This window comes from Felis catus, chromosome C1, assembly GCF_018350175.1.
Source record: "Felis catus isolate Fca126 chromosome C1, F.catus_Fca126_mat1.0, whole genome shotgun sequence".
Taxonomy (NCBI): Eukaryota; Metazoa; Chordata; class Mammalia; order Carnivora; family Felidae; genus Felis; species Felis catus.
The window spans coordinates 27,346,756-27,368,256 of NC_058375.1; the positions used below are offsets into that span (position 1 = coordinate 27,346,756).

The window sequence follows — 21,501 nt, forward strand, 5'->3', positions numbered from 1 at the left end:
TTTCCTTCCTTTTTAAGGTTAATATTCCATTATATGTATGTATCACATTTTGCTTATCAATTCATCATTGATGACACTTGAGTTGCTTCCACCGTTGGCAGCTGTGAATAATGTTGCTATGGGGCGCCTGGGTGGCTCAGTTGGTTAAGCATCGGACTCTTGATTTCAGCTCAGGTCTCACGAACTGTGAGATCGAGCCCTACATCAGGATCTGCACTGACAGCAAAGAGCCTGCCTGGAATTCTGTCTCTTGCTCTCTATATCCTTCTCCACTCCCTCAAAATAAATAAATAAACATTAAAAGAAATCTAAAAAATAATATTGCTATGAACATGTTTGAATCCTTGCTTTCAGTTATTTTGGGCATTTACCCAGAAATGAAATTTTTGGATCATATAGTAATTTTACGTTTAATTTTTTAGGAATTGTCATATCGTTTTCCACAGCATCTTCACCATTTTACATTCTAACCAGCAATGCACAAAGAGTACAATTTCTCCACATCCTCATAAACATGTGCTATTTTCTGTTTTTGTTTTCTAATTTCTGACCAAGTCAGCCTCTGCTGACTGCAGGGCTTAGTGCAGAGGAATGTGGCACAATCAGTGGCCACAAGAGACTTTTGGCCCAGGCTTAATATGCATGAGGAGCCTGAATTTTGTATTTAAAATTTTATTTCCAATGAGATTATACACAGATGTTATATTTTTATACTACAATTAAAATAATGAATTTATTAATGGAAGCATCTAAATTATACTACATTTAAAGCACATTGTTTTGGTATTAGACATGTTTAATGCACCTATATACTCAAATAAATAAAAGTAGCCTGGACTCTGTCAAACTCCGAGAGGCCCTGACTGGCTGCCCTTCCTGAAAACACCAGTCTTCACCTTACATTGTTGTGCCTCTGTTCTCTTGTCTATCTATTCTTCCTTTTCCCAGCCCCTCTGTGTAAGCCTTCATTCCCTAAGACTCATGGGGCCCCTCATCTTCCATTATCTCGCCCCACAGCCCCATGTCCACCATCTTTCCTATGACAAATGGTCCCCAAATCTCTCTCACACAAACAAACTTTCCTCCCAAGCCCAGATATGTATTTCCAACTGTGTAGAATTGGTTCCCTGAAAACAGACTCCAAAATGGAGATCTGTAGGCAGGAAGTTTTGGGGGGAGTACTCTCGGTATCAGCATCAATGGGGGAGGAGAGGAAGTATAATTGGGCAGATGAAGGAACTGAATGGTCAAAACAAAAGCCACCACCAATCCCGTAATGAGCTTGGGAATCTGGACAGCCTTCATATTTGTCCTGCTTTGAGCAAGGGGGCCTGACCTTTATAGCTCCACTTTGGTTAGTCATTGATGTTGATTGCCTAGGAAGGCAGTGTGACCTTGGGCCTCATCAGCTGAGGACAGGTACAAATACAGACTGGGACTCAGTTGAGAGACCTCAGTCACCAACACTTCCAGGATGGGGGAATGAGTGCTTTGGACTTGAAAGAGGGATCTGGGTGACATACCACGGTATCTGCTACACCAGCCCCCACTTGGACGTCCTTGGGTATCTCAAACTTGATATGCCCCAGACTGAACTGCCTCTGCTCCTTTTCTGAGTTCTTTCTCATGTTATTACCAAATTCTTAGGCTTGTCAAGTCTGAGTCAGTTATCTCCCCTCTCCTTTGCCCAACATCCAACTGACATACCTCATAAAGGATATTAGACTTGGCCTAAAGTCTCTTGAATTCATCCCCATCACCTCCTTCCCCACCCCCATGGACCTGCCTCAAGCCCTCACCAAGCCCTCACAACCTTATTATAGCACTGTACTTCAATCACCTTCCAACAGACTCAGGGGAAAGAGCCACTTACCACAGAATAGGTGCTGCATGAAAGCTTTACTGGGATACTGTTAAAAAAAAAAGAGTGATACTCAACCTCCTCAGAAATTAGGAAGGAAGGAAGAGAAAAGGAGGAAAATTAAAATAACAGTTCTAATAACATATTGTTAACTGCATTATATATACCAATATAGAGTATATTTTGTTAGTTACATATACAATTATATCTAATAATTAGTGATTTTGAATTTATTAAATTTGCAAAGATGTCTTCATTTCTCAAGAGCAATAAAGACCCTTTGTTCTAGGAATCCTAATTGTTAGTTTGAATTATGAGGGAAAATATGAACAAAGATGTTAATTATAGCATTATTCATTATAGTAAAAAAAATTGGAAGCATCTTAATTATCTAACAATAGGGTATGAGTTAAGTATGTTGTGGTTTGTTCTATGTAACATTATAAAATTATTAAAAATAATGGTCAAGGGGCACCTGGGTGGCTCAGTTGGTTAAGCCTCCGACTTCAGCTCAGGTCTTGATCTCACAGTTCTGTGAGTTCATGCCCCACATAAGGCTCTCCACTGTCAGCATCGAGCCTGCTTCAGGATCCTCTGTCTCCCTCTCTCTGCCCTTCCCCCGCATGCACGCTCTCTCTCCCTCTCTCAAAAATAAACAAACATTTTTTTTAAAAAATTTAAAAAAATAATGGTCAAATAGTGTAACAGCATGGAAAATGATTACTGCAAAGTTGAGTAAACAAAATTGGGATTTATCATACTTACACATTATGGTTGCGATGATGTAGAAAATGTGATTGGGGAAACAATCTGAAAGGAAATACACCAACATGCTAAGAGTCATTGTATTAGAGAAAAGAGAGTCATTCCTGATAGAATGAGCTACTCTTCTTTCACCATAATCTCCTCCTCATCTTTGGTATTGACATTATTTTCTTAGTATATAAAGTGCTATGGAAATGCAATTCCAAGATTCACTGCCTTCCACCACAATGCTACCTGAAACCCCTCTTACACAATAATTATGGAGTCACCACCAGCTATCGATAATCCCACAACCTTAGTTTACAACTTTGTAGTTGATGGCATTATTTTATAATATGATATGATATGATATGATATGATATGATATGATATGATATGATATGAAATGATATAATGTAATATATAATGTAATATAACTATAATAAATAAAAATGTATCAGTGCTTTAGTTCTTTTTATTGCTAGGTAATATTCCATTGTATAGTTATACCACATTTTGTTTATCCATTCATCTGTTGAAGGATACTTGGGTTTGTTAAAAAAGAAACAGTAAGCTCAAAATGGCATCACTGGTGCTAAGCCTGCATTAGCAACCGAGACTTAATACCTAACCTAACTTCAGTTTCAGCTAGAATTTCTTCTTACCCCACCTCCTTCTGCCTATAAAATTTTCCATTTTGTACAGCTCCTTGGAGCTCCTTTCTATCTGCTGAGATGAGATGCTGCCCAATTCATGAATCATTAAATAAAGCCAATTAGATCTTTAAATTTATTCAGTCAGATTTTTTTTAAAGGTTGTTTCCACTTTGGACTATTATGGGAAATGCTGCTGTGAACATTCCTGTACATGTTTTGTGTGTGTGTGTGTGTGTGTGTGTGTGTGTGTGTGTGAGAGAGAGAGAGAGAGAGAGAGAGAGAGAGAGAGAGAGAGAAAGAGAGAAAGATAGAGAGAGACTGTATGTTTTCAATTCTCTTGGGAATATATGTACTAAGAGTGAAAGTAGTTGGTTGTGGAATTATAGTAACTCCATTTGAACCTTTTGAGGAATTGCCAGATTGTTTTCCAAGCAGCTGCATCATATTACATCCCCTCCAGCAGGTCACAAAGGGTCCCATTTCTTCACTCCTCACCAACACTTGCTATTATCTGTTGTTTTGGTTATAGCCATGCTTGGTGGGTGTGAAGTGACATTGTGGTTTGATTTGCATTTTCCTGACAGCTAATGATGTTCACCATTATTCATTTGTAACCAAAAGGAATTTTTTGACAAAATAAAGTTGAAATGTTCCCATTATAAAAGTAATTCATGCATATATTAGATATTTTGGAAACGTCTCTTTTAAAGATTCAACCACACCCAAATAGCACCATCTAGAGGTGATCACTATAAATATGTCAGTGTGGTTCGATTTTTTTTCCTCTCTTTCTAAAATATGCCTAAAGTCACATGACATTTGCAGTTTTGCCTCTGGCATTTCACCTAATGTGATAAAATGGGAATTTTCCCATTACTGGATGTAACAATTTCTTTAGCCATTCCCATACTGATGGACCTCGGTCATTTCCAGTTGTATAAAATATTGTAAATAAAGCAATAGTACAGTGATTTGATACTGCTTTTCGATCTGTGTTCCATCTGTCCAGTAAAGCTGAGATCTTTGAGGACAAAGAACCTGTTTTCTCTTCCCTTTCCATGCATTGGCATCCTCCTGGGACAGTCCTGGGTACAGAGGACTTACTGAGTCTTCACTGCAGGACAGGAACTCTTCTAAGTAATTGACACACATCAGTGCATTTAATCCTCACAACTTCCCCATGACTAAGTAATATTATTATTATCCCTACTTCACACATGAGGAAGTTGAGGTAAAGAAATTTTCCCAAGGTTATCAGCTAGTAAAGGACAGAAGTGGAATTTGAATCCAGGCAGCCTGGTTCCAGAGTCTGAACTCGTAACCATCAGCCATACTGCTTCCCTGTGATGGTGGAGGCAAAGGGAACTGGTAATGGGAGACAGTCATCTGGGCTTCGGGGATAGGTTGGTTTCATGTTTGAAACCTGGCACCCAAGCTTCATCCCTTAATTGAGAAGATCAGGAAGTCTTGGTGGAGGGAAGTGATTCAGATCCAACTTACGGGACAGCAACTTCCAACTGTCTCCAGCCTCACACCTTTCTCATCAGCCCACAAAGCACTGGAGTGGTCTTTCTCGGCTGCAAATCCCATCTTGTCACTTCCCTGCTTAAAGCTCTCTACTGCCCTCAGGATAAATACCCAAGCCCATACTCGGCAGGCCTGGTTCTCTCTAGCTTCATCTGTCTCCTCTCTCCACCTGGCTTCTCCTCCTCTTTGCCTTATCCTCACATCCTACAAACCCCACCACACTGGGTCTCACTCTTCTACTTTTTGTACTAGTGTCCTGGACAGCTCTTTCCTACCTTGCCCCTGCTTATGTTGGCTGCCCTCAAAATCTGCTTAACCACTCCCCCTTCTAAAAAGCGTGTTCCAAATCCATTGATTGGATTGTGTCCCCCTACTAGAGCTGTACTTCTCTACTGACACTCATCATATTTCTTGTAATTGCTTTTCTTAAAAACAATACAGGAGCGCCTGGGTGGCTCAGTCAGTTAAGCGTCCAACTTCGACTCAGGTCATGATCTTGCAGTTCACAAGTTCGAGCCCTGCCTCAGGCTTTGGGCTGACAGCTCAGAACCTGGAGCCTGCTTCAGATTCTGTGTGTCCCTCTCTCTCTGCCCCTCCCCTACTCACATTCTGTCTCTCTTTCTCTCAAAAATAAACATTAAACATTTTTAAGACTTTTTTATGTTTATTTTTATTTATTTTGAGAAATAGAGAGCAAGTAGGGGAGGGACAGAGAGAGAGGGAGACAGAATCCCAAGCAGAGCCCGATGTGGGGCTTGAACCCTTGAACTTTGAGATCATGACTTGAGCCAAAATCAAGAGTTGGATACTTAACTGACTGAGCCACCCAGGCACCCCAACAATACGTTTTTTTTTAACATTTATTCATTTTTTTTAATATGAAATTTATTGTCAAATTGGTTTCCATACAACACTCAGTGCTAATCCCAACAGGTGCCCACCTCAATACCCATCCCCCACACTCCCCTCCCTCCCATCCCCCATCAACCCTCAGTTTGTTCTCAGGTTTTAAGAGTCTCTTATGTTTTGGCTCCCTCCCTCTCTAACCTTTCTTCTTTTTTTTTTTCCCTTCCCCTCCCCCATGGTCTTCTGTTAAGTTTCTCAGGATCCACATTAGAGTGAAAACATATGGTATCTCTCTTTCTCTGTATGACTTATTTCACTTAGCATAACACTCTCCAATTCCATCCACGTTGCTACAAAAGGCCATATTTCATTCTTTCTCATTGCCACGTAGTATTCCATTGCATATATAAACCACACTTTTTTTATCCATTCATCAGTTGATGGACATTTAGGCTCTTTCCATAATTTGGCTATTGTTGAAAGTGCTGCTATAAACATGGGGGTACAAGTGCCTCCTGTATCCCTTGGGTAAATTCCTAGCAGTGCTATTGCTGGGTTATAGGGTAGATCTATTTTTAATTTTTTGAGGAACCTCCACACTGTTTTCCAGAGCGGCTGCACCAGTTTGCATTCCCACCAACAGTACAAGAGGGTTCCTGTTTCTCCACATCCTCGTCAGCATCTATAGTCTCCTGATTTGTTCACTTTAGCCACTCTGACTGGCGTGAGGTGGTATCTGAGAGTGGTTTTAACATTTATTCATTGTTTGAGAGACAGAGAGAGAGCACAAGCAGGGGAGGGGCAGAGAGAAGGGGAGACCCAGAATCCGAAGCAGGCTCCAGGCTCCGAGCTGTCAGCACAGAGCCCGATGCGGGGCTTGAACTCATGAAACACGAAATCATGACCCAAGCTGAAGTCAGATGCTTAACCGACTGAGCCACCCAAGTGCCCCAACAATACATTTTTATGATAGAAATTTCAAATGTAAGAAAAACAAAAGAGGATATGCTCACCACACAACTTCAGTTATCAATTCACATTGTCTGGTTTCCCCTGAGCTCCCAACTACTTCCCTCCTCCTGTAATTATTTTTAAGCAAGTAATATAGATTATTTCATTTCATCTGAAAATGTTTGACTTAGCAAGTGTCTTCTAAAAGATAAGGATTTAGGGGCGTCTGGGTGGCTCAGTCATTTGAGCGTCTGACTTCGGATCAGGTCATGATCTCACAGCTTGTGAGTTCGAGCCCCACATCGGGCTCTGTGCTGACAGCTCAGAGCCTGGAGCCTGCTTGGGATTGTGTTTCCCTCTCTCTCTGCCTCTAACCCACTCGCATTCTGTTTCTGTCTCTCTCAAAAATAAATAAACATTAAAATTTTTTTTTAATTTTTTTAAGTGAATAAAAGATAAGGATTTTAAGAATCAAAGTTATGGTATCATCATCATATTTTTTTTAAAACCTATTATAATTTTCTATTTTCAACCTTTTATTTTGAAAAATTTCAAACCTACTTAAAAATTGCAAGAGTAATTCAATGAGCAACACTAAAATTCTCACCCAATTCACCAAGTTTTAGCATTTTGCCACATTTGTTCTCTGAGCCATCTGAGACTAATTTGTGAAAACCATGATCTTCCATTCCTATACATTTCCACATTTATTTCACCCAAACAAGGAGATTCTTCTATGTAACCATAATACACTGATCATATTCAAGAAATTTAAGATACACAGGATAAAATATGTATAATACAATCCATATTCACATTTTGCCAAATGCCCCAATGCTGTCCTTCACAGAATTTTTTTCCTATCTAGTATCTGATCCAGAATCATGCACTGCATTTAATCCGGAAGTTAAGTCTCTTTCATGATGTCGATGTTTCCTAGCCTGAGTTGGGGTTTGTCTGATGGTTTCGCTCCTGGTTCTGCATCCCTCAGGTTCGCATCTTTTGTCAGGAATGCTACCTAGATGACAGTGTGTCCTCCAGGCTTTGTACCAGGAGGTGGAGGCCATTTGCCTCACTATGATGATACAGATTTTGGTTGCTTGATTAAGGTGTATTATAACTGCTTTTAAAATTTTAAATGATCTGGGTTTGTTTGTTTTTGGTTGTTTGGTTGTTTTTTGTTGTTGTTTTGGTTTGGTTTTTGCTTTTTGCTTTTTCCTGCTAGACTGTGAGCTTCATGAGGGCAGAAGCCCTATCTATTGTCTCCATCTCTGTATCCAGCAAGCAAAGCAGGTTTAAACAGGAAAGTTGCACCTACCCTAGGCCCCAGCCTTTTGCGGCCCTTCAGCCTCAGAGCAGCCTTAGGAGGGACTAATTGAGACCTCAGATGAAAAAAAATGAGGCTTCGAAAGAGCCTGGCTCCCTAGCAGGGTGACTTCCTCAAACTTCTACCTAACCTGTTCTCTCCCTTCTAGACTCTCTTTGGATGGCACCTGGGAAAAACCCTCCTGCCCCCCTAAAAAATGGTTTCACTGGAAACAGAAATTCCCAAAAAGAAGGAAATTACATTAGCTGTCCAGAGCCTAAGGGCTGGAGGAGAGAGGTGGGAGGCCCTATTTGCATTTTTTCCATTAACAAGCTGGAGTTGAGCTAGCTCGCCTGGGGAGATAATTTGAGAGGGAAATCTTTGCATATTTTATTTAAAAGCACGCTGCGTTAGGCGGGTAATAATGCAGAGTGTGGCGATTAGGTAAGGCCTGCAGGGACTGGGGGTGGGGTCCTTTCCCTCCCCTCCTCCTACCACCCCATCCCACCCCCCACCCCCCAATCTCCACTACCTCCACCCTAGTCCTGGGAACCAGCCTCCTTAAAGGAACAGCCTCCTTAGGTTTCTGAGGCTAGTTGGGACTCAAGCCTCAGTAACTCTTGACACTTTCTTGCTGAGCAAGCCCACGGGAGAGGTCCAAAACTGAGACACTAGCTCTGTGTCTAAGCGGTTTTAAGTGGCTGGGGTAGGGTTGGGGGTCGGATGGGGTGGGGTGGAAGGGGAATACCACACTTTCAGGAGGCTTTTAAAAATATGAGACAGATGTCTTTGTCGTCTCGATCATTGTATAGGCAGTCGTATTCATATTTCATTTCTGGGGACAGGGATGCTAAAGTGTGACACTGCATTGCCTAGAACAGTGCACTCAAAGAATTATCCAAATGCCAAAGGCACTCCCACTGAGCTGGCAACCCTCCCTGCACGCATGCGCAAGCCTTTCCCGTAAGTCCTGCCCTGCTGTTGTGTAGGATTCAACCAGGACCTGCGCTTGAGTAATTAGTTGAATGAGCAGGGTCCTTGCTTCAATGCAAGGTGTCCGATCTTACGCAAATCACTTAACCTCTCAGAGTATTTCCTCTTCTATAAAAAAGCATAATGCCTACTTCTCTGTGTAGTCGTGGGAAAACAATGGGAAAATAGAGGGAAAGGGTTCTATAAACTACAAAATTTTTTAATGGTTTTGAGAAAGAGCGAGAGAGAACATGAGCGGGGGAGGGGCAGAAAAAGAGAGAGACACAGAATCCGAAGCAGGCTCCAGGCTCTAAGCTGTCGGTAGAGAGACTGCCTTGGGGCTCAAACTCACAAGCCACCAGATCACAACCTGAGCCAAAATCCGAGGCTCAACCAACTGAGCCACCCAGGCATCCCTAAACTACAGAATTCTGATCACCCTTTAGAGAATGTAAGGAACTCCTGAGGGTAGTTATGCTTCTCTGGGAAGAGTTTATAAGGCCAAAGGGACCATAACCATTCCCACCTCACCAGTGAGGAACTCATTAGGTCACAAGGTCAGTTAACACTGCTTGTCTTTGGCTATAGCTCCACCACTGAAAAATGGGGTACACTGCACCTGGGGTACACTGCACCTGCTCTATAGTCAAATAGCTATAGTCAAATAGCAGATACTGGAAGTTTGAAAAATCTTAAATATCATGAAGAGGCAAGGTACTAGAAGTCTCAATAAGGAAGTCTCAATAAGGTAATCTGTCATTTCCAAATGAGCCATAGAAAATCTGCCTTCTCCTCTCCCCACCTCAGTCTTCTCATCTGTTAGATGAGTGCATACACTGATTCACCATCCCCAAAATGCATATGCATGCATGCATGCCCACACACACAAACTAGATCTTATTAATAATTAGGGGATGGGTGCCTGCGTGGCTCAGTTAGTTGAGTGTCCAACTCTTGATTTCAGCTCAGGTCATGATCCCAGTGTCATGGGATGGAGCCCACATTGAGCCCTACACTGAACCCCACATCGAGCCCCGCATTGGCCCCTGTGTTGAGCATGAAGCCTGCTTAAGATTCTCTCTCTCTTCCTCTGCCCCTCTCCCCTACTTGCTCTCTTTCTCTCTCAAATAAAATTTTAAGAAATATTTAAAAATTTTAAAAAGAATCAGGGGAGTATCTAAGTGTCTCATATAAAAGAAGTTTCATTATGAAGGATCACCTGGGTGTCTCAGTTGGTTAAGTGTCCAACTTCGGGTCATGTCATGATCTCGCAGTTTGTGGGTTCAAGCCCCGCGTTGGGCTCTGTCCTGACAGCTCAGAGCCTAGAGCCTGCTTTGGATTCTGTGTCCCCCTCTCTTTCTCTCTCAAGAATGAATTAGCATTAAAAAAAAAATGAAGAAGTTCATTATGGAGATGAAGGTGATGATTGCTCCTGAGGCAAATTGAGGGGGAGGGGACAGGAAATCAATAAAAGAGTCTGTTCCTAGCTGTGAGTTTGGGGATAGGAAGGAATTCAGGGGTAAGGTGGTCTGTGAGTCCTGGGAGGCTGTATGAGGCTTCCAGGCACTCTGGGCACAGGAAGCAGAATAAGTAGCACCTTCCCTTCCCGCCATTTTCCCATAAGAAGCAGGAAACAGTCATTTAGAGCATTAACTCTAGGGGTGCCTGGCTGGCTCAGTCAGAAGAGCAATTGAATCTTGATCTCTTGGATGGACTCTTAGTTTGAGCCTCATGTTGGGTGTAGAGATTATTAAAAAAAATAAAATAAATGAGTTGAAGAAAAGTTTCAAATATCTAGAGCATTAACTGTAAAGCTGTACCATGAGGGAGACATCAGCTTTCACGTCTCCCTCCCCCTTCTGTTTCAATTGCAGTTCCCCCCCTTTCCTCTTGCTCAGTTTCACAGAACTTAGCCCCAGGTGAATTGGTGAGGATACTCCCTAACTTACAGAACCCTTACTGAGTACAGATGAGCCTGTTTCTCAGGTAAAGAGTCTGTCACCTTGTTTTTTCCTGGTCTGGGTTAGAGGGAGGATGTGAGAACGTGGAGTGGTATGTCAGTCCTGCCAGAAAAGGAACCCACCTAAAGTAACTTTTGTTTATTCACCTGCAAAATGGGATAACAGAGAAATGGCACATGGCCTGAAACATGTTGGCCAGTCTTTGCTCACTCATAACCCTTCTCTGCTCTTTATCTCTATTCCCATCCACTGCCCTGTCTTCATTCCCCATTCCCATCTCACCTCCTTTCCATCCAGTTCTATAGCACCTTCACTCACAATCATTCTATTTTTAGGAACACTAAAAGTGGAACCTCCCGTAGAAAGTATTCCCAACCTTGTGAATAAAAGCAGCCTTTTCTTTAAAAAAAATATTAATCACAAACAATAAAGACTACCGTTTCAGTAGCCTCCATTAAAATTAATTTCAAAACAGTACAAAAATGTCACTGTTTAGAAAACAAATGGTCAACTGGGGTGCCTGAGTGGCTCAGTCAGTTAAGGGTCCAAATCTGGATTTCAGCTCAGGTCATGATCTCACAGTGGTGGGATCAAGCCTCACTTTGGACTCTGTGCTGACAGCATGGAGCCTGCTTGGGATTCTCTCTCCCTCCCCCCCCCCCTCTGCCTCTCCTGTGCTCTCTCTTTTTCTCAAAATAAATAAACATTTAAAAAAAGAAAACGGGGCAGGGGGCAGGGAGGTCTTAGATGGCTCAATCAGTTAACTCTCCGACTTTGGCTCAGGTCATGATCTCACAGTGTGTGAGTTCAAGCCCCGCATCAGGTTCTGTGCTGACAGCTCAGAGCCTGGAGCCTGCTTCGGATTCTGTGTCTCCCTCTCTCTCTGCCCCTCCCCCACTTGTGCTCTGTCTCTCTCTATCAAAAATAAATAAAATGTAAAAAAAAAATTTAAATAACAAAATATTAAAAAAATTAAATATATATGTATAAACATTAAACATTTTTAATAAGTAAAACTAAAAAAGAAAACAAATGGTCAACTACTGAAATAAAACATTTGCTTCCAGAAAGGGTGAAAAATAATATCAAGGCAAATTAACAAAAAAACAGCATATTGGTCTGTAAAATATTTTGCAATTTATAAAGCTCTCTCAAGAGCATTATTTAATACTTAACAACAATTCTGTAAAGTAGATGAAACTTGCTTTCTTTTCCCCCCTTCTAACAGATGTGGAAACTAAGTCTCCAAAAGATTAAGTGAATTTATCTCTTGGTCACAGGGCTAATGAACTTGAAAACAGACTGTAAAGCCAGTTTCCTAAGGAGTACAGGGAAGAGAAAGGAACAGAGATGGGAAGGTTGATGGGGTGCTGGTGATGAATGGAATGAAACTGGGCATGGAGTAAGTGGGGTAGGAATAATGTGCTCAGGACAGAATAATAATGGCATTTGGGTGTGGAGACTAGAGTGGGGATGTGTGTGGGATGAAATGAAGATATTCACAGAGGTAGGTGGGGGATGGAGGTGGGGCAGTGTGGAGTTTGAGGGGGTGAGGGCACTGATCCTACAGCCACACTGTCTGGGTTTGAATTCTGTCTCTGCCTCCTACCAACTGTGTGAATTTAGGCAAGTTGCTCAACACCCCTGGGCCTCAATTTCTTCATTCACAAAATGGGGATGGTAATAGTATCTTTCTCCTGTGGTTATTGTGAGCATTAGATGAGTTAACACATGTAAAGTGCCAAGAAGAGTGCCTGCACTGGCACAAAGTAAGGGCACTAGGGGCATGCTCTCCTCCTCCCCCTTCCCCTCCTCTCCCTTCTCCTCCTCCAGCTGCTTCTTTCTCTTGTGGCTGTTAGGGAAATGATTTGGGCTGCAGTAGAGAAGTGAGGTGGAAACCATGGGGTTAATGGTCAGAGGAGGCACTGGCCGCAGGGGGACAGTAAGAATAAAATTGGGGAGAGCATGGCATTGAACGCTGCCAGAACAACCAGAGAAAAGAAGCTCTGGGCTTCTTCCCAGGAGTCTGGACACGCACATATCCATCTGTAGACACTGCATGTTCTGGAGGGAGCCTGTGTTGAGTTCCTGCAGAACCAAATTCAAGTAACACAAAGGAGAGCCTTTTGAAGGAGTCTGCTAGGCTCCTATGATGAAGCCCAGCGACCCTGGTACAGAACTCCTCTTTAAAGAGGACTGGCTTCTGGGGTTCCCAGTCTGCGTCCCTTACAACCCCATATGCACCCAAACTGTGAAGGTCCTGGGTGTACCTGAAGACAGAGGTATGTCTGGCCCACAGACAAGTGGGATATTTTATTGACCTTATTATACTGCCTAGCATCCCAGGAAGTGATATGATGTCTCAGGCCAAGCAGATGAGAGTGAACATTCATAACAGTTGCACAGATAAAGCCCCTTCCCATGCTGCAGTTGCTGCCTCCAAAAGACTCCTCTGTCTCTCGTACAATGCCATGCTTCTGAACCCTCAGAGGCCCTGGGCTCCTGCCTCCCCAGGGCAAGGCCCCTTCCCTTTTCCTAGGATGCTCTTTTCCTCACCTACTTTTACTCATCCTCCAAATTGACACCAGCTCCTCTGTGAACTCTTTCTTGACCACCCCCCCTTACCTCCCTCATGCCTCTTTCCACCTCAGACACAGAATGTCTCTCCATTCTCTAGGTTCCCATGGCAATGTGCTTCCCAAATATGATCTCTGGAACACTCAATCTATATAATATGATCCATGAGAAAAGGGTTGCATACTCAAACAAGTTTGAGAATCCCTTTTCGTACGGTGTTCTCCTCTCAGGAACTAACAACACATACTGGCACAGTAAAGACCCAGAGGAGTCTTGCAGTAAAGAAGTCCAGTTAACATGGTTAAACCCAGGGTTTCCCAAGCCCCTTTGATCACGGTAATCTTTTTTTTTAAATTTTTTTAATGTTTATTTATTTTTGAGAGACAGAGACAGAATGTGAGTGGGGGAGGAGCAGATAGAGAATCTGAAGCAGATTCCAAGCTCCGAGCTGTCAGAACAGAGCCCGAACACACGTGCTGTGAGATCACGACCTGAGCCACAGTCAAATGCTTAACCGACTGAGCCACCTAGGGAGCGATCATGGTAATCTTTTACTTCCTGTCTATTGACCATGTTCTGGAAAGTGCTTCCATAGCACTGTGTACAGACGTCTATTGGCACTTACCACACTGCACTCTAGATTCCTCGTGTCTGAGTCTGTCTCCCTGGATACAGACTGTGAAATCCCTGCAGGCTCGGACTGTCTCTGATTCATCCGGGTCCCCGGTGCCTAGCAGAGAGTCTGGCACATGGTAGACAGTAATGTTCAATGCAGGAATTTCCTGTCTGTGACTAAGATGAGGACATGAAGAGTACCTTGGAGGCTCCTGGCTGGGCCTGGGAGGAGGTGTCTGGTGACAATGGTGACAGGAGCAGAGTGACACAGATATGCTTGCAGACTGTGGCGTTCTAGGTCTACCAGGGATATGATCCATCCTGAGGGATCTGGGACAGAGATGAGGTTGTCCAGCATCTCTGGGGATCCAAGCATCTGAAGTGGCCTCTGTAGCTGCAGTGGCCAGAGAGAACCCAAGGAACAGCAGGACCTCATCAGCTTGGAAGGAGCTCTGTTGTCCTCCATGTGGCAGGCACAGTGTGGGTAAGGCTGGGCCAGCAGCATACATCATCTTTGAAGAGCCTGGCTTCCCTGACTCATCCACTGCCCTGTAGTGCCCTGGACTTTGGGGCACTGAAGGATGGTTCTTGTGAGCAACAAGGCTAAGCCAGCAATTTCATTCCCTTTCTTGAGAGGGAAAAATCTCCATCAAGGCTCTTGAGGAAGGTCTTTGCGGACTAGATTTGTGGAACACCAGACCCTGGGGAAAGATCAGGCCAGCAGGCATGCAGGAACCAGAGAAGGCCTTGCAAGCCAAGCTAAGTAAGTCAAGTCACTGGAGAGTCTCCGAAAGGTCTTAAGTTGGAGGAGTCTTATAGAAGCCCACTCCAGAGCTGTGTGGTGAATGGAAGGGAGGGAGCCTGACTAGAAGTGGCCTGGAAAAGTGCTTAGGAAACCAAGCACAGCACTTGGTGACAGTCAGCTTGACTGACTAGGAGGGCCCCAGATGACTGAGTGGAGTGAGCAGGTTTATGGGTAGGAAGAAGATGGGCTCAGTTTTGGACACAAGGAAGTTTAAGGTGCTATGGGGCATCTGGGTGGAGCTATCCTGTAAGTAGCTGAATATGCAGGTGGGGTGGGAGGCAGAGGCCCAGCTGGAGACAGAGGTTGGGGAAGGAGTCCCAAGGATGGGGGAGAGGGGGGACTGAAGTCACAGAGTGGAAGAGATCCCAGGAGAAGAGTGAAGAGAAGAGGTCCCAGGACAGCCCAGGGGAGCATCAAGGGAGTTTCTTGCCCTGAGAGCAGTCTGAATACTGACTGCTAGGGGCTGGCTAGGGGAGTCTAAGAAGCATGCAGAGCCAGCCTGCTCCCTCGCACCCACAGGTCCGGTCCCACACCTGTGTTCCCACTTGCACACCCCTGCGCTCCAAGCGGGGGGCACGCCCCGCAGCCCCTTTTTGCTCTGCCCCCCACGGCCCCGCCCCTCCCTGCAGACCCCGGGGTTAATCCTCCCCTCCCCCAGATTAGGGGCGCTGCCCCCCTTTGTGCGCCCAAGTGCCCGCGGCGAAAGCCCTGGAAGGCTCGCGGCCGTCCGGGCAGCTGAGGTGGGGAGGGAGGAGTGGGGCGCGGGGAGGAGACACAAAGAGGGGGAGGGACCCCGGCTGCAGCTGTCCCGCGAGGAGCCAGGACAAAGGGCCTGCTGGCGGGCCGGCCCGAGCCGTTTTCATGCTTGTTGGGATTAGGCGCAGGAAACGTCGCTCCCAGTCGTGCGGATCAGCAGTCCGGGGCGCGCGGGCGCGTGGGGCGGGCTCGGCCCCACCCGCCCCCCGCTTTGTGCCGGGCCCCGGCTCCGGGCGGCGCCGGGCTCCGGGGAGGCCGCCCCTTTGTCTGCTCCTTTCGGGGGGCGAGCCCCGCCCCGGCCTCTGAACACCAGCTGAACGCCGGCCTCCAGCCCTCTCCTTCCCCAGCGCGGAACCCTGGAGCTCCACCTTGACCCCCCTCCCCCGCTTATGTGGCAAGGTCACGCCCCCCCCCCCCAACGCCCCAGGCACTCGGACTGTTCCCATCCCAGGGCCTGAGCACTCTCTCCTCCCGGGTGTGGGCGGACACCCACCTGGGGGGATCTAGCCCCTCCCCCGGCCCCCACATTAGTGCGAGTACCCCCCGCCTTTCTCGCGCGCCACCTCCCCCGTTCCGGCTGTGAGTCCCATAACCAGATGAATCTCTTCTCAAATCTACTGGTGATAAATGAGAATGAAGCGATTAGAGGATCGACCGGTTCTAAGCTTGAGGGTTTGGGGAAGGAGCAGGGCAAGAATAAGGCTTGGCCAGAGAACCCTCCAGGCCTGGGCAGGGGAAACAGACACATTTTCTGGCTGTCTGGTGCTAAGGCTGGGAGAGTCTCGGGGGTCTGCAGGAGTATAAACACCTCCCCAGGCTGGGTGCAGTCTTATTTCTGAGACAGGTTCGGGGAGGAGGAGGGAGCATGTGGGTCTGTGGCGGGAAGTGTGCATTTGTGAGTGTGAGCGAATTTGCGTGTGTGTGTGTGTGTGTGTGTGTGTGTGTGTGGGCGCGCGCGCGCGCGCGCGCGCGCTCATGCATAGGTGTGGGTCTGGTGCCCTTGTGTCTGGGGGCGCCTGGTGGGTGTGGGCATGTATATGCGAGTGGACTTGGGGTCTGGCTCACACCCCAGAACGTCCCCATCTCATGGGCTTCGCCACCAACAAACATTCCATTAAACTCGTGGGTCTGGGATTCGAGGTCCTTTAGCAACGCTTCTAATATACAGTACAATGGCCCAGCTGCCTCTTCTACCTCTGATGCCTCCCCATACTCTGCTGGTCAGCTAGTAACAGCTCACGTTTACAGACTGCGTCTTTGTGCCAGGCTCAGGTACAAGCCCTTTACATGTGTAAATTCATTTATCGCTCACACAATCCTATGAGAGAAGTACTAATTATCCCCATTTGACAGTTGAGAAAAGCGAGGCACAACTAGTAAGTGGAGGATCCAGTACATCCGGGTCGAGTCTACACTAGAAATCATTATCCTCTGTTGCTTCAATTTCTACTCATCCTCTAGGAACTTCTTCCTTCAGGGAGCCTTCCTAGATCAGGTGCTCACAGATTTCATCACTTTCCTGTTCCTGTCACCTGTTCACCCCATGATTAGGAGATCCCAAAGCATGGGTTTCCCCATGAGGCTTATAGGAAACAGAGGCTGGCAGACAGGTCACAGGCTGCCACGAGGGGGCATTCAATCTCCTTTGAGATAGCCACCACACAGCCCAGGCTGGGCAGCCTACCCACCACATTCTGAAGCCTCCTATGCCCCCAAGTTTTTACACTCTTCCTCAGTTCCAAGTTCACTCCCTGCCTCCCTGTACCCCAGGCTTTAATCCCAATCCCTCTGCCACACTTACCGGAGATGACCTATTTCTCTCCTAGGAGAGAAAAAGCTTTGCTTTCCATGGAACTAGCCCTTTCTTCTCTCCCCAGAGGACCCAGCCCTGCGTTCCCTCCCCGCCAATCCCTTCCGTGCCTTATCCTGTCCTTGGAGCCTGCTCAGGCTTCTGCTATGTGCCCTGCCCCTGTGGGTCTCTGGTTATCAGCCTCAATCTCAACCCTCCTTCTTCTTCCTAAGCAGGACTCCTCAGGTAGCACCAGAAACCTAGTTACACTTCCTTGCTCCTAGTCCATTCTTCCTTGCTCCGCTTCCATTCTGGCTGGAAGGGGAAGGTGGCTAATCCCCTCCTTAGAGCATGAACCTTCCCTACTCCCCTCACAGCCCCAGGGACTAAGCAATCCCCACCCAATGATTTTAAAACAACCTCCCAGGGTGCGTGGGTGGCTCAGTTGGTTAAGTGTCCCACTCTTGATTTCTATTCAGGTCATGATCTCATAATTGTGAGATGGAGACCCCTGTCAGTCTCTGTGCTAAGTGTGGAGACTGCTTAAGATTCTCTCTCTCCCTCTCTCTCAAATAAATAAATAATTTAAAATAACCTCCCAATAAAGAAGTCTCTGGTCGAGAGAGCTGCACAGAGGGCCAGCCAGGTTTCCCCTCTCCTAGGCTCAGAGTGGCTTGTGCATTAGTCTTTGGGATGCAAGTCTCATCTGCCTGTTCAGGCAAGACCTGCTCAAAGGCAGAGGAGGGCTCCACCAGGCCTTGTGTGTTTTAATGCATATGAAGCATCTTCAGGTTCATTTCCTCATTCAGGCTGTACAGTTGCCACAGGTGAAGAGACGGAGGTAGTCTAGAGAGTCTCTGGACCCTGCCTGCTCTACATACGAAGTACAGCAGTGGTGTCAGCAGCTCCAGCATAGCTGATGGGCAACAGCAGCCACTGGAGTCCTGCCTCAGTTTCATTTATTTATTTATTTAACAAGGTTCTTTCTTTCTTTCTTTCTTTCTTTCTTTCTTTCTTTCTTTCTTTCTTTCCGTTTACTTATTTTTGAGAGAAAGAGTGAGAGTGGGAGAGGGGCAGAGAGAGGGAGACACAGCATCCGAAGCAGGCTCCAGGCTCTGAGCTGTCAGCACAGAGCCCGACATGAGGCTCGAACTCACAAACTGTGAGATCGTGACCTGAGCTGAAGTCGGACGCGTAACTGACTGAGCCACCCAGGCGCCCAAGCAGCTTTATTTTTAAAAGCTTTTTTTTAAAAGATTACTTTCAAATTTTAGATTGAATTTCCTTAAGGAAAAATTTGTTTTAATATATCTTTATTTTATTATTTTTGAGAGAGAGATGGACAGAGTGTGAGTGAGGGAGGGGCAGAGAGTGAGAGGGAGACACAGAATCTGAAACAGGCTCCATGTGCCAAGTTGTCAGCACAGAGCCCGATGCAGGGCTCGAACCCACAAACTGTGAGATAATGACCTGAGCCGAAGTCACTTAACTGACTGAGCCACCCAGGTGCCCCAGAAAAATTTGATTTTTTAATGAAAATTTTAAGTGTGTATCACAAAAGCACTATTTATAATAACTGTCATTAATGCAGTTTACTATATACCAAGTGGAGTTCTAAGTATTTTGCATATTATATATTCATTTAATCTTTGCAACAATCCTGTGAGGTGGTTACTACTATTGTCTCCATTTTAAGATGAGGAAACTGAGGCACAGAGAATGTAATTGACTTACCCCAAGGGTCACAGAGACAGAAAGCAATGGTGCCAACATCCAAATCCAGGGGTCTGGTTTCAGAGTCTGTGCTCTTAACTGCTGGCTATGCTCAGAAGAGCCTTCACACACTTAGGAAAGAGCCCCTTCTAAAAATTCACTGTCTTGTGCTCTGAGAGCTTGACGTTGTCTCCTTGTTAGAAATCTCCATGGTTAAAGTTGTTAACCTTAAAAATAAAACTGTCAGTTACTTTACCAGGAGAGATGGGTTTATTTGGAGATAGCAAAGAATTGCAATTCAGAATAAGCAAGCTTCAGCAAACCATAGGCAAGTCTGAGAACAAAGGAGAAGAATGCTCTTTTATAGAAGAAAGGGGGGGATTGGGAGGAGCTATTATAAACAAAAATTCATTGGAGTAACCTGGGAGTTTGAAGTGTAGAGGCCATCACTAGCTGAGTAATGACAGTCTCTCATTGGCTGGGCTGTTGCCAGGCAAGGAGAAAACCTTTCTTCCTCCAGCTTGGGTAGTAAAGTATAGGGTTCTTCCTGTCTGGAATGCAAGGTAGTCCCTTCCTGTTGGTTCTGCAATTGACTAGGAGTGATAGGGGTGAGAGCTCCCCCTTCTGGCCTCCCAACTCCATTTAAGAAAAATTTTTAAATATTTTTTTACTTTTGAGAGAGACACACAGAGCATGAGTGGAGGAGGATCAGAGAAAGGAGACACGGAATCTGAAGCAGGCTCCAGGCTCTGAGCTGTCAGCACAGAGTCCAGACTCAGGGCTCGAACCCATGAGTGATGAGATCATGACCTAAGCCGAAGTCTGAAGCTTAACTGACTGAGCCACCCAGGAGCCCCCCAACTCCATTTCAAATGAGGTTTCCTTTTACTAGTTTTCAATTGTTTGAATTTAGCTATAGCTCTTTGCTAGAACAACATCTCTTAATAAGTGGAATTTGTTAAAACTGGTTCCATATTGTTTCTGTTTAAATGTCCAATGTCAAGGTGACAAGAATTATTAATACCTTGGGTCACTGTTTCAGTGAAAAGTACACTCTGTGAGGTTTAAAAATATACATCTTTTTGGGGAGAAGTACAGGGAGACATTATATTTCTCTGAAATGTTTCAATTTATATAAGTAGAACGTAATTTTTACTTCTGTGATTAAAAAACAATCATAAAATATGCCCTTATTTAATCAATCAAAAAATGCCTTCTGTGGGGGTACCTGGGTGGCTCAGTCCATTTAGCATCCAACTCTTGATTTTGGATCAAGTCATGATCTCAGGGTTATGAGATTGAGCCCCATGTCAGGCTGTGCTCTGGGCATGGAACCTGGTTAAGATTCTCTCTCTCTCTCTCTCTCTCTCTCTCTCTCTCTCTCTCTCTCTCTCCCCCTCTCCCCTCCTCACCTCACACCACCCTTCCCACTGTGCATGCATGTGCTCTCTCTTAAAAAAAAAAAAAGACGCCTTCTGTGTTAGATAGCTTCTTCGTCCTAGTAATTACAGCCTTGTATAATATCCTCTCTTTGAGTAACTTGCTTTTAACCAATAGAATATGGCAACATTGAGGGGTTGTTCTTTCTGTGAGTAGGTTGCAGAAAATCATGACCTCTGTCTTGCTAGTACCCTATCACTTTCTTGGCTGCCGTGCTTTGATGAAGTGAGTTGTCATGTTGGGAGGACCCACATGGCAAGGAACTGAAAGTGACCTCCAGCCAATGGCCCTTGAGGAACTGAAAGTTCCCAACAAATAAGACCACAGACCCTGGATTAACACCTTGCTTACAGCCTTGTGAGAGATTCCTGACCTACAGAAATCATGAGATAACAAATGAGTATTGTTTTAAGTCCCTAAGTTTGAGGGCAATTGGTCATGCAGCAATAGATAACCTTTCTTTATACAAATAATGAATTTTTGATAAACTAATTAATAAGTCATCATACAAACCAATGTAAAATAAGTGTAGTCTAGATTGGCACAGCAAATATCTGAAGTCATATACATGTGTTATAACCACATATGTTAGCTGAGGAGCCTAACTCAGTGTTTTGCAGTCAGGGCACCCTTCAGGGAAGTGGTGGCTCTAGGGCAGGGTTGAATAGGAGTGTGGGAGAGCGGGGAGCATATGTATCCCTCACAATCGATGCCTACCCACCCCCCCATCTTCAGGCTCAAAGGTGCCTCAGGATGAGAACAATCCCATACGGGGCTCTCAGGCCAAGTCTCCCCTGTCAGACTGAGAGGCCCTTGAGGAGAAACCTCTTGCCAGCCCCATCAGCCACAGCAGGCTGAATACCTCCTCCCCAGTGACTTCCCCCACATCTGTCCCCCAGCTTCCAGTCCAAAAGGGCACCTCAGACGCCATGGAAAAGAGCCCACCAGGCAATGGGTAGAATAGAAACACAAACTCAAGAAA

At 45.3% G+C, this 21,501-nt stretch overlaps 1 long non-coding RNA gene across 1 annotated transcript; it reads right to left on the minus strand.

The window, feature by feature from the left end:
• Positions 1–877: 877 nt before the first annotated feature.
• Positions 878–19,792, minus strand: LOC123379562. The gene is made up of 3 exons (XR_006584158.1): positions 19,101–19,792; positions 2,627–2,671; positions 878–1,910 (listed from the first exon to the last, which is right to left on the minus strand). It is a non-coding gene; the product is annotated as an uncharacterized LOC123379562 (long non-coding RNA).
• Between the last annotated feature and the right edge of the window lie 1,709 nt (positions 19,793–21,501).